The sequence below is a fragment of the Scyliorhinus canicula genome, chromosome 4, assembly GCF_902713615.1.
Source record: "Scyliorhinus canicula chromosome 4, sScyCan1.1, whole genome shotgun sequence".
NCBI classification, from domain to species: domain Eukaryota; kingdom Metazoa; phylum Chordata; class Chondrichthyes; order Carcharhiniformes; family Scyliorhinidae; genus Scyliorhinus; species Scyliorhinus canicula.
The window spans coordinates 95957965-95970193 of record NC_052149.1 but is presented as its reverse complement, the minus strand read 5'-3'; the positions used below and the strand labels follow the sequence as shown (position 1 = coordinate 95970193).

At 60.3% G+C, this 12229-nt stretch overlaps 1 protein-coding gene across 3 annotated transcripts in view; it reads right to left on the bottom strand.

Annotated features, from left to right (window-relative positions):
* The window catches only part of dennd1b (DENN/MADD domain containing 1B), a 393500-nt gene that overhangs the window by 9094 nt on the left and 372177 nt on the right, over nt 1–12229 (bottom strand). The gene's annotated exons all lie outside the window — the stretch shown is intronic.

Genomic DNA, 12229 nt, shown 5'->3' with positions numbered 1-12229 from the left:
TTCCCAGAAGTCTGGAGTTAGTGTAAAAGAGGAAATTGGGAATTGGAACAGATTATTGTGCAGTCAAGTCACACAGAGTTGAAAAGGCATTGAAGTGAGAGAGGCCAGAAAGATATCTGCAGTAGTGCTGAGGTTTATGAGAAATTACTACACTTTTGGAGACATTATTTGAAAAAATTTTGGAAATCTGTGGCTGCAAATTGGAGTTTGTGTAAGAGCCACGGAGGGCCGCCCCGAGGTTCTGTGATACGGACCTAGAGACCCTCCTCAATGAGGTGGAGCAGCGCAGGGGCATCATCTGCCCAAGATGAGGGCATCGCCACCCTTCCAGCGTCGGCGACGGGTCTGGTGTGAGGTGGGCACTGCAGTCAGTGCTGTGGGGCAGACCCCTCGGTCTGGGGAGCAGTGCCGCAAGAAGCTCCACGACCTCACCAGGGCTGCCAGGGTAAGTGCCACGAGGGTGCCCCCGGGTCACAACCACCCCCCCCCCCCCCCCATTGTCCCTCATCACCCACCTCCCCCCCGGGCATGAGGGGGAGGGGGGGTGCGAGAGTGAGTGGAGAGTGGTTAACAAAGTTGTCACAGACCCACATGAGCGCTGCGACCCCCTGGAGAGATGCCATGGTGTAACTGCAACTTTCCCCCCAACCTGTGCCCTGCTGATACCTGCCAAATTGTGATGATCTATCCATGCCCCCCACAACAGGACAAGACTGCTCACAACAACCGGGAGCGGAACAGGACCGGAGGGGGTTCACCCATTATGCACCCCCTGACAGTGTTCGAGCAGAGGGCACTGGACCTTGCTGGGGGATCTGCCACCTGGGAGGTCGCGCAATGCAAGGTTGGAGGTGCAGAACCAAGTGAGACAACCCTGCATGACAACCCCCCCCCATCCCAGCCCATCCTCTGTCCCCTCACCCTCTACCCACTGGACCCCCATCTTCTGTACCCTCACACTCTACCCACTGGACCCCCATCTTCTGTCCCCTCACACTCTACCCATTGGACCCCCCATCCTCTGTCCCCTCACACTCTACCCACTGGACCCCCCATCCTCTGTCCCCTCACACTCTACCCACTGGACCCCCCATCCTCTGTCCCCTCACACTCTACCCACTGGACCCCCCATCCTCTGTCCCCTCACACTCTACCCACTGGACCCTCCATCCTCTGTCCCCTGGACCCCCCATCCTCTGTCCCCTCGCACTCTACCCACTGGACCATCCTACGCCTGGCCGAGCGTGTCTAACTAACCCCGTATCATTCTATTCCATATGGCGTGCTGACGAACGTCCAGGGCCGTCTGGTGCCACACACAGGCGACCATCCACGACGACCACCGCACCCAGGGCCGCACGCGAGAGGGTGGCAGGAGGTCGGCCAGGAGTGCCATCCTTCAAATCCGGGACTCGCGAGCGGGTCGTACAGAGGACGGACAGTGACGACTTTCATGGCTGTGCGTTGCCCGAAGGTCGGGCCGTGAGACAGGACAGGACGGGGTCAGTGGACCCAGACGCACAGAGGATGGCGACGCAGTCAACGGAGTCACCTGACGCTGAACCGTACATGGGCCGCGTGCGCCCTGCGCTGGCTGATGACTGGGACCAGGACCCTCCTGAATTTCTGACGGACGAGGACCTAGAGCTTGCGGCACTGCTGTCTCCCACACCATCCACCATCCCAGAGACACTCACCTCGGTTGGGCAATTAAGTGATGAGGCTCCTGGGTCACGGTCCGGTGTGCACCACACAGCTGAGCCGGTACAGCAGGTGGAGGTCGGAGCAGCCTGGGCTGCCCTCCGACTGTCCAACCCCAGCATCCAGCTGGCGCCCAGACGTTTCCCGGGTTCCTGGATTTACTCAACCCACCTGGACAGTCGATGCATTTTTAAATCCAGGGACACAATGACGGGATGAGGGCCGTCTTCCAGCAGCTGCAGACGCAGTTGGAGTAGTCAAACCGCATCCAGGAGCAGGGAGTGGTGCCGCTCATGGCAGCCACCCAGGTCGACACCACACAGGTGGCATCCGCGGTTGAGGCAATGGGTGAAACGGTATCGGCCATGGGTCAGGTTATGCAAGGCGTAATCCATGGCCCTGGAAAGGGCTGCCCTCTCACAGGCAGCAATGCGCCAGAGCCAACATGACATTGCCGGCGCGCTACGGGCCCTAGCCCAGTCCCAGCACGCCAAGGCCCCGTCCCAGCACGCCAAGGCCCAGTCGCAGCACGCCATGGCACAGTCCCAGCGGGCCATGGCATAGTCCCAGCAGGCCATGGCACAGTCCCAGCAGTCAGTCGCGGAGAGCAGCGACCGCCTGGTGCACGTGCTGGATGGCGTCGCGCACTCACAGGTTGAGGTCGCACAGTCCCTTTACGGGAATGTCTCACTCCCTGGACTCCGTCTCTGCGAACGTTCAGACCCTGGTCGATACCGTTGCAGGCCTGAGGGATTGGCAGTGCCAGGTGTCGGTGGGGCGATGGGGCACCTGCCCGCTCGCACCTCCGTCCCACAGTGAGGCCTGGGGGCCACGGGCTCCCCGAGGGAGGAGGGGGTACCTGGGCCCGTCCCATTAACTCCATCATGGGACGTCCCTGAACGCTCGGCCTCCCCCGTCGGATCCCTGGTGCATCGGGTGGGCAGCGGGCAGAGCAGGGTGGCACCACGTCATCCGAAATGCCCGCGGAGCAGCCTGGCCCATCAAAGCAGGGTTGCCCCAGGAAACGAGTGCCGACGGAGAGACATGCCGCGAGGCGTGATTCTCAGCAGTCTGCCTCCACAGTCGGACACCATAGTCCTCGGCAGTCCGACGCCAGCTACCCCATGCAGGCACATGATGGAGTGTCCCTGATTAACTCAGTGACCACCGAGATGGATGGTTCAGCTATTGCCATGAGTCACACTTTGTCTAACGATTCTGAGCTCAAAGCTCATCGCAGAGCGGGCTGTCATCATTCAACATGGCACTGATCACACCCGCTGACACAGCCATCAATGTCCTGCCATACCGTTGTGCCATAGTGGTAAAGGTGATCTCGAAGTTGAGAAGTGTACACGGAGCGGGGGTGCCGGGGGTGGGGGGAGTTGTGTGCTGTCTGTCTGCACAACTGGCGATGCAGGTGGTTGTGTTGGTGTTCAGCAATGCAGACATACACGACGCGTGAATCATGCAGCCACCAACGCGTCGCGTGCCCGCTGTCCTCGCCGGTGCCGTCGTGCAGCCTCCTGGACATTACCAGCACCCGGGTCGTGTGTGTGCGCTGCGCCCGACGCACCATCAACCTCCTCCTGCTCCTCCTCTTCCTCCGTGTTGGCACCACTGCCAGTGGCTTCTCCCTCCGACTCCTCCACCAGGGCATCTCCCCTCTGCATCGCGATGTTGTGCAGCGCACAGCAGACCACAACAATGCGAGTGACCCTCTCGGGCTGGTACTGCAGGGCCCCTCCGGAGCGGTACCATTGGTATCCCGGCCACGTTGGCAAATGCACGGGCTCGTGCTTCTTGATTTGCTCGGTCCTCGAGAAAGGTGATGTAGCGGTCCGCGATGGCAAACAGGGCGTTGGTCACATCCCGGATGCACCTGTGGACTGATGCCTGCGATATCCCGGACAGGTCCCCACTCGGAGACTGGAAGGAGCCGGTAGCATTAAAGTTAAGTGCCACCATCACCTTGACGGCAACCGGTATCGCGTCTCCTCCTCCCGTTCCACGGGGGGCGAGGTGCGACACGAGGTGGCAGATATGTGTGACCGTCTCTGTGCTCAACCGGAGTCTCCTCCTGCAGGTGATGTCCGGCAGCGCCTTGAAAGTGATCCGGGCACGGTACACCCTAGGCCTCGATTGTCGCCTCTGGCGCCCTGGCTCCACCATCAGTGTCTCCTGCTCCTCCCCCGCCCCCCCTCATGCTGCTCGACATCAGTGCCCGCATCCTGTGCCGTCCTCAGCATTTGGGCGTCAATGTTCCCCTCGGCATCCCCCTGGACATGCCGGCCATGTGCGCCTGCGGCCTGTACGGCGACGACGGGCCACTCTGCGGCCATTCCCTCTGCTGCTGCAGCTGCCCCGGCATCCACTGTGGGATGTCGCTGCGGACGCTGCTGGATGTCCAACTGCAGTGCAGCAGCCCCAACCACTGCGCTGAATATAGCTGTTCGGTTTGAATACGTTTTGCTAACCTACAGAAGGGTGGTGGGGGGCAGAGAAACGACATGTTAGACGGAGGTTATTCGACACCTCAGCAGCCGCCTGCCACGGGATGCCTATGTGTCCCGGTGGCCTGGTCGCGCTGCTGATACGCGGCCAGCCTAACCCCGGGTCACTTTCTGCGTCCAACAGTCAGTTAACAACGTCCTCCTCACTGGTGCATCAGTGGGCTGTGGCTGTAAGCCACAGGGCAACCAGCGGCCGTGTCCTCATCACCGTCCTGCCATGGCAGGGCGGCTGACATGTTGCATCCGGGGGTGGACGTCCCACTCCACTCACTCCTTCTCTCCCTCCCCTCCACTACTCCCTCTCTCTCCCCCCTTCCCACTACTCCCTCTCCCCCCCCCTCCCACTACTCCCTCTCCCCCCTCCCACTACTCCCTCTCTCCCCCCCACTACTCCCTCTCCCCCCTCCCACTACTCCCTCTCCCCCTCCACTACTCCCCTCTCCCCCCTCCCACTACTCCCTCTCCCCCTCCACTACTCCCTCTCTCCCCCCCTCCCACTACTCCCTCTCCCCCCTCCACTACTCCCTCTCCCCCCCTCCCACTACTCCCTCTCCCCCCCTCCCACTACTCCCTCTACCCCTCCCACTACTCCCTCTCCTCCCCTCCCACTACTCCCTCTCCTCCCCTCCCACTACTCCCTCTCCCCCTCCCACTACTCCCTCTCCCCCCCCTCCCACTACTCCCTCTCCCCCCCTCCCCCTACTCCCTCTCCCCCCTCCCTCCCTCTCCTCCCCTCCCACTACTCCCTCTCCCCCCCTCCCACTACTCCCTCTCCCCCTCCCCTACTCCCTCTCCCCCCCCCCCACTCCCTCTCCCCCCTCCCACTACTCTCCCTCTCCCCCCCTCCCACCTACTCCCTCTCTCCCTCCCCCCCTCCCACTACTCCCTCTCCCCCCTCCCACAACTCCCCTCTCCCCCCTCCCACAACTCCCTCTCCCCCCTCCCACTACTCCCTCTCCCCTCCCACTACTCCTCTCCCCCCTCCCACTACTCCCTCTCCCCCCTTCCACTACTCCCTCTCCCCCCCATCCACTACTCCCTCTCCCCCCCATCCCACTACTCCCTCTCCCCCCTCCCACTACTCTCCCTCTCCCCCCATCCCACTACTCCCTCTCCCCCCCCCCTACTCTCCCTCTCCCCCCATCCCACTATCCCTTCCCTCTCCCCCCCTCCCACGACTCCCTCGCCCCCATACTTCTCCTCTCCCCCCCTCCCACTACTTCCCTCTCCCCCCTCCCACTACTCCCTTCCCCCCTCCCACTACTCCCTCTCCCCCTCCCACTACTCCCTCTCCCCCCTCCCACTACTCCCTCTCCCCCCCTCCCACTACTCCCTCTCCCCCCTCCCACTACTCCCCTCATCCCCCCATCCCTCTCCCCTCCTCCCCTCCCTCTCTCCCTCCCCCCTCCCACTACTCCCTCTCTCCCCCCTCCCACTACTCCCTCTCCTCCCCCCTCCCACTACTCCCTCTCCCCCCATCCCACTACTCCCTCTCCCCCCATCCCTCTCTCCCTCCTCCCCTCCCTCCCTCCCTTTCCCCCCTCCCACTACTCCCTCTCCCCCCTCCCACTACTCCCTCTCCCCCCCTCCCACTACTCCCTCTCCCCACTCCCACTACTCTCCCTCCCCCTCCCACTACTCTCCCTCCCCCCTCCCACTACTCTCCCTCCCCCCTCCCACTACTCCCCCTCCTCCCCCTCCCACTACTCCCCCTCCCCCCTCCCACTACCCCTCTCCCCCCTCCCACTACTCCCTCTCCCCCTCCCACTACTCCCCTCTCCCCCTCCCACTACCCTCTCCCCCTCCCACTACTCCCTCTCCCCACTCCCACTACTCCCTCTCCCCCTCCCACTACTCTCTCCCTCCCCCCTCCCACTACTCTCCCTCCCCCCTCCCACTACTCCCCCTCCCCCCTCCCACTACTCCCTCTCCCCCCTCCCACTACTCCCACTTCCCCCCTCCCACTACTTCCTCTCCCCCTCCCACTACTCCCTCTCCCCCTCCCACTACTCCCTCTCCCCCCTCCCACTACTCCCTCTCCCCCCTCCCACTACTCCCTCTCCCCCTCCCACTACTCCCTCTCCCCCTCCCACTACTCCCTCTCCCCCTCCCACTACTCCCTCCCCCCCTCCCACTACTCCCTCCCCCCCCCTCCCACTACTCCCTCCCCCCCTCCCACTACTCCCCCTCCCCCCTCCCACTACTCCCTCTCCCACGACTCCCTCTCCCCCTCCCACTCCTCCCTCTCCCCCCCCACTACTCCCCACTCCCCCCTCCCACTCCTCCCTCTCCCCCCTCTCACTCCTCCCTCTCCCCCCTCCCACTCCCCCCTCCCACTACTCCCTCTCCCCCCCTCCCCCTACTCCCTCTCCCCTCCCACTACTCTCCCCCCCTCCCACTACTCCCTCTCCACTACTACTCCCTCCCCCCTCCCACTACTCCCCCTCCCGCCCTCCCACTACACCCTCTCCCCCCTCCCACTATTCTCCCTCCCCCCTCCCACTACTCCCTCTCCCCCCTCCCACTACTCTCTCTCTCCCCTCTCCCACTACTCCCTCTCTCCCCCCTTCCCACTACTCTCCCTCCCCCCGTCCCACTACTCCCTCTCCCCCCATCCCTCTCTCCCTCCTCCCCTCCCTCCCTTTCCCCCCTCCCACTACTCCCTCTCCCCCTCCCCTACTACTCCCTCTCCCCCTCCCACTATCTGCCCTCTCCCCACTCCCACTAATCCTCCCCCCCCTCCCACTACTCTCCCTCCCCCCCTCCCACTACTCTCCTCCCCCTCCCCCACTTCCCCTCCCCCCTCCCACTACTCCCCCTCCCCCCTCCCACTACTCCCCCTCCCCCCTCCCAATACTCCCTCTCCCCCTCCCACTACTCCCTCTCCCCCTCCCACTACTCCCTCTCCCCCCTCCCACTACTTCCCTCTCCCCCCTCCCACTACTCCCCTCTCCCCCTCCCACTACTCCCTCTCCCCCCTCCCACTACTCCTCCTCTCCCCTCCCACTACTCCCTCTCCCCCTCCACGACTCCCTCCCCCTCCCACTAACCCTCTCCTCCCCCCTGCCCACTACTCTCCCTCCCCCCTCCCACTACTCTCCCCTCCCCCCTCCCCTACTCCCCCTCCCCCTCCCACTACTCCCTCTCCCCTCCCACTACGCCCACTCCCCCCTCCCACTACTCCTCTCCCCCCCTCCCCCTACTCCCTCTCCCCCTCCCACTACTCCCTCTCCCCCCTCCCACTACTCTCCCTCTCCCCCCCTCCCACTACTCCCTCCCTCCCTCCCTCCCCTCCCACTACTCCCTCTCTCCCCCCCCACTACTCCCTCTCCCCCTCCCACTACTCCCTCCCCCCCTCCCACTACTCCCCCCCCCCTCCCACTACTTCCCCTCCCCCCCTCCACTACTCCCCCTCCCCCATCCCACTACTCCCCCTCCCACGACTCCCTCTCCCCCTCCCACTCCTCCCTCTCCCCCCACTACTCCCACTCCCCCCCTCCCACTCCTCCCTCTCCCCCCTCTCACCCCTCCCTCTCCCCTCCCCCCTCCCACTCCCCCCTCCCACTACTCCCTCTCCCTCTCCCCCCTCCCCCTACTCCCTCTCCCCCTCCCACTACTCTCCCCCCCTCCCACTACTCCCTCTCCCACTACTCCCTCCCCCCTCCCACTACTCTCCCTCCCGCCCTCCCACTACACCCTCTCCCCCCTCCCACTATTCTCCCTCCCCCCTCCCACTACTCCCTCTCCCCCCCTCCCACTACTCTCTCTCTCCCCTCTCCCACTACTCCCTCTCTCCCCCCTTCCCACTACTCTCCCTCCCCCCGTCCCACTACTCCCTCTCCCCCCTCCCACTACTCCCTCTCTCCCCCCTCCCACTACTCCCTCTCTCCCTCCGACTACTCCGTCTCCCCCCTCCCACTACTCTCCCTCCCCCCCTCCCACTACTCCCTCTCCCCCCTCCCACTACTCCCTCTCCCCCTCCCCACCTTCCCATTACTCCCTCTCCCCCCTATCCCACTACTCACTCTCTCCACCCCTCCCACTACTCCCTCTCCCCCATCCCACTACTCCCTCTCCCACGACTCCCTCTCCCCCTCCCACTCTCCCCCATCCCACTAAGCCCTCTCAACCCCCCATACCCACTACTCCCTCTCCACCCCACATCTCCCTCCTCCCCACCTCCCACTACTCCCTCTCTGCTCCCCCTGCAATACTCCCTCCCCCCTCCACGACTGCCCTGCTCCCACTTCCCAATCACCCCCTCCCAATTGGCTCCTTCCCTCTCCCGCCACCTCTCCTCCCCCTCTCCCCCCTCCCACTACTCCGCACCCCCTCCCACTAACTCCTCCCTCCCCCCTCCCACTACTCTCCCTCCCCCCTCCCCACTCCCCCCCTCCCACTACTCCCTCTCCCCCCCATCCCACTACTCACTCTCTCCGCCCCTCCCACTACTCCCTCTTCCCCTCTCCCTCCCACCTACTCTCCCTCCCCTCGCACTACTCCCTCTCCCCTCCCACTATTCCCGCTCCCCCTCCCACTACTCCCTCTTCCCCCCCTCCCACTACTCCCTCCCCCCCCCCTCCCACTACTCGCTCGCCCCCCTCCCACTACTCGCTCTCTGCCCCCCTCCCACTACGCGCTCTCTCCCCCCCTCCCACTACTCGCTCTCTCTCCCCCTCCCACTACTCGGTCTCCCCCCCCCTCCCCACTACTCGCTCTTCCCCCCTCCCACTACTCGCTCTCCCCCCCTCCCACTACTTGCTCTCCCCCCCTCCCACTACTCGCTCTCTCCCCCCCTCCCACTACTTGCTCTCCCCCCTCCCACTACTTGCTCTCTCCCCCCTCCCACTACGCGCTCTCCCCCCCCTCCCACTACGCGCTCTCTCCCCCTCCCACTACTTGCTCTCCCCCCTCCCACTACTTGCTCTCCCCCCTCCCACTACTTGCTCTCTCCCCCCTCCTACTACGCGCTCTCCCCCCCCCTCCCACTACGCGCTCTCTCCCCCTCCCACTACTCGCTCTCTCCCCCCCTCCCACTACTCGCTCTCTCCCCCCTCTCTCCCACTACTCGCTCTCTCCCCCCCTCTCTCCCACTACTCCCTCTTCCCCCCCTCCCACTATTCCCTCTCCCCCCCTCCTACTACTCGCTCTCTCCCCCGCCCCACTGGCCGCTGAGTTCTCGGGGATGCCTTCCCCAGTTTGCGAAGACTCCGGGATGGTCCGCTCACCTCCTCACTGCTCGTCAGCCAGCACGACTGACTGACAACTTTAAAAAGCAGGTTCACGCTGTCGGGACTTCGGCCCATCCAGGCCGGAGAATAGCGGGGGTTCTGGAAAAGCGCCATTTAGGGTGCATCGGGCGATTCTCCGGGTTTTGGCGCGCGGAACACGACGGAACAGATTTGGCCGTTTGGGAGAATCGCAGGAGCGCGTCGGACCGGCGTCGCATGAAAAACTGGCGCGGCCCACTATTCTCCCAACCGGCGTGACATCGGAGAATCGCGCCCCATGTTTTTGGAGTAGAATTTGGAAACTTTCATGTGACAATCATCTGGGGGGATTCGGAGGTGAAATCCACAGACATGAACTTTGATCCAGGGCGGAGTGCGCGTATTTGGCCATAGCCAATCTGTGAGCTTAAAAGAGACTTGGTGTTAATGCGACTATTGTAGTTTAAGATGCACTTTGTAAGCCGTGTTAATCTTAAAATCTGTGTGTATTTGTTAAAATAAAGGGGAATGAAGGAGAATTGTATAATAATCCAACTTCTCATGTGTAATTAAAGCTTTTTTCTTTATGTTAAAACTAGTTAGCGGTCCTGTAATTCTGTGCCACCGTGTTTTATTTATAAAAGGTAAAAGTTACACTCTTTTGAACCAGGGTTCCATTCTGGGATCTTCCCATCCAGTTATAGCAACTGGGATTGTAACATATCCCTCATCCTTACGAGCTCTATAACTGAGACTGTCTATTAGTAGCAGGTACACAAAATGGTTATCTGAAAATAAAGAGCACTAACAATGAAATATGCAATGTTCTTAAATCTCACATTTATAGTACTATGAGTTAACTTATCTACATTATTTCTATCATCCAGATATCAAAGATGAATAAAGACACATAATATGCCAATCCAAAACATTAAAAATACATACGCCTTCCACAAATGCACATTAGTTGGATATTTTGAAACCAGTAGAGGTCAGTATTGATGCATATATTTTTGATACCGTGCATGTATTAATGAATACGATTCTCTCATCCTAAAGAAAATATAATTATGTACAGAGGTATAACCAGTCATCGCTACAATGATAAAATTTGGATTTTTCCCCAAATGAATGAATACTGCTGCAAACATGCCGAGTCTACTTTATCTATCCTAAATAGTTTTGCAAAATGAATTAAAATGTGCCATTTAAAATACTATATTAAACTGCAGCTGCACATTTTATATACAGTCAACAGTTTAAATATCTTAATATTCTGACTGTAATGCCTGCATACATTTAACTATAAGCAACAAATTTCTGCAGAGCAATCCTGGTATTGATTCACTGTTTGGTACAAGAAGCTGGTTTGGAAAAGAAAATGGCACAGTAAGGCATGGGCTAGTTTATGGAGAAGTACCATATGCATACGCAATGTAATTATATATCCAATGAGCAACAAATATAATTCACCATTAAAGTAGAAACACTTTTTGTGGTCAAGGGAAATGCCGATTCGAGGGAATCATAGATTTGAACCAGGGAGGCGGGATGGGAATTTTCAGAGATGGGAGGAGAGGAAAGTTAGGGTATTAAAGGATTTGTTTCTGGGAGGCCGGTTTGCGAAGTTGGAGGAGCTGGGGGGAGTGGTATGTGGGTTAGGGCAGGGGGAGATGTTTAAGTATTTGCGCGCCCAAACTTTTGCCAGGAAGGTGGTACAGAGCTTTCCGATTGCACCTGCCCCCACCCTGTTAGAAGAGATATTTACGGCGAGGGGATTGAAGAAAGGGTTGGTGTCGGCGATTCATGGGGTTGCGCTGCGAGAGATAGGGTACCATTGGATGGGATTAAGACAAAGTGGGAGGAAAAGTTGGGGGAGAGCATGGAGAAGGGGTTGTGCTGTGAGGTGCTACGGAGGGTGAATGTATCAACTTCATCTGTGAGGTTGGGGCTGATACAGTTGAAGGTGGTGTATAGGGCGCACCTCACAAGGGCGAGGATGAGCCAACTTTTTGAGGGGGTGGAGGATGTTTGTGAATGCTGTGGGGGGGGGGGGGGGGGGGGGGGCAGCAAATCACGTTCATATGTTTTGGTCCTGCCCAAAACTGGAGGGGTATTGAAGGGAGGTCTTTCAGGTCGTCTCAAAGGTGGTGTACATGAGACTCGAAGCAGGTCCCCCAGAAGCCTTATGGGCAGCACGGTAGCATTATGGATTGCACAATCGCTTCACAGCTCCAGGGTCCCAGGTTCGATTCTGGCTTGGGTCACTGTCTGTGTGGAGTCTGCACATCCTCCCCGTGTGGGTTTCCTCCGGGTGCTCCGGTTTCCTCCCACAGGCCAAAGATGTGCAGGTTAGGTGGATTGGCTGTGATAAATTGCCCTTAGTGTCCAAAATTGCCCTTAGTGTTGGGTGGGGTTACTGGGTTATGGGGATAGGGTGGAGGTGTTAACCTTGGGTAGGGTGCTCTTTCCAGGAGCCGGTGCAGACTCGATGGGCCGAATGGCCTCCTTCTGCACTGTAAATTCTATGTAAAAGCCATTTTTGGGATGTCGGATTGGCAGGGGCTGGAAGCAGGTGCGGAGGCAGATGTCTTAGCCTTCGCCTCGCTGATTGCCTGAAGGCAGATTCTGTTGGGGGTGGAGGTCGGCTTCTCCGCCCTGTGCCTCGGCGTGACGAGGGGACCTGCTGGAGTTCTTAACGCTCGAGAAAGTAAAGTTCAAGTTAAGGGGGAGGATGGAAGGGTTCTATGACTTATGGTTCTACTTCTTCATCATGCATTTTCATGAATTGGATGAAATCAGACA